Consider the following 1248-nt stretch of genomic DNA (forward strand, 5'->3'; position numbering starts at 1 on the left):
AAAATCGATATTTTGGCAGTTTCCACTCGCTTTGACGACAATATTTGAATTTTTGAGCTGAAAACCAATTTTTCGCATTTTTAGCTCAAAATTCGAGATCCGTCGTAAAAGCGAGTGCTTTCTGTCGGTGTTTGCACAGAATCCAAAATACAGTAATCCGAGCGTTTTAAAATCGATTTTCGGGGGGGGGGGGGAGGTAAAAACGATGGGGGAAAGTGCTTTTTTTGCAGTTTTCGACTTTGAAAATTTGAATTAGCATGTGAAAATATCGATTTTTTCGAGTTAATTTTTTTTTAGGTAAAAACCCAATTTTCTCTTTTTCTCTCGAGAGAATAAATCGAAAAAGAAATTGGAATTTTGAAAAAAAAACCGGTTTTCTTTTTTTCAAAAATTAGTGGTGATAATTTGATAAGGATAAAGAATTTTTCCAATTAACTTTGAAAGACAAAAAAAAACGATGAAAAATCGACAATTTTTTAATTAAAACATTTTTTCAAAAAAATGGAAATTTCAGCATGAAAACAGCACTTTTTGGTTGAAAATATATCTCAAAATCGCCTCAAAACAGTTTCATTTCATTTAAAAAACCCAAAAAATACAAAAAAAAAGAGGAAAAATGAATGCGAATGACACAAGATAGAGGGAGAGAGAGGGGAGACGCAGAGAAACGCGGGGACGAGAGATCACTAGAAATAAGGAGAGTGCAGAGAACGAGGAGGAGGCAGTTGGTGCATTAAAAAAGACGTCCTTCTTCTGGTCGTGTGTGTTGTTGATGTTGACGGTTCTCAGTCGAGGTTTTGTGGTCACTGAAAAGAGGAGAGACATTTCAGAACTGCGACGTTTTAGAACTTTTTTGCCGGTTTTTGGGCCTATTTTGGACCCTATCAGGCCATTTTAAGCCAATTTTAAGCCATTTTCTGGGTAATTTCAGCTAAAATTCTGCTATTTTTTAGCGCATTTTCAAGCTTTTTAAGCCTAGCGTAAAACCTCTATTAGAAGGGTCGGCCCTTCTAATACAGGTTTTACGGTATTTTAAGCTATTTTCAGCCATTTTTAGGCCAATTTAGGTTACCGTAAAACCTCTAATAGAACGACACCCGGATCGTCCACTTTGAGCCTATATATCTCATTTTCTGTGAAAGATATCAAAAAGTGGCTAACTAGTAAAATGTTGCTGATAACCTGATAAACATTTCACTAGTTAACCGCTTTTTGATATCTTTCAAAAGAAGTGAGATATATAGGCTC

This window comes from Caenorhabditis briggsae, assembly GCF_000004555.2.
Source record: "Caenorhabditis briggsae complete genome, chrIV, whole genome shotgun sequence".
Lineage (NCBI taxonomy): Eukaryota > Metazoa > Nematoda > Chromadorea > Rhabditida > Rhabditidae > Caenorhabditis > Caenorhabditis briggsae.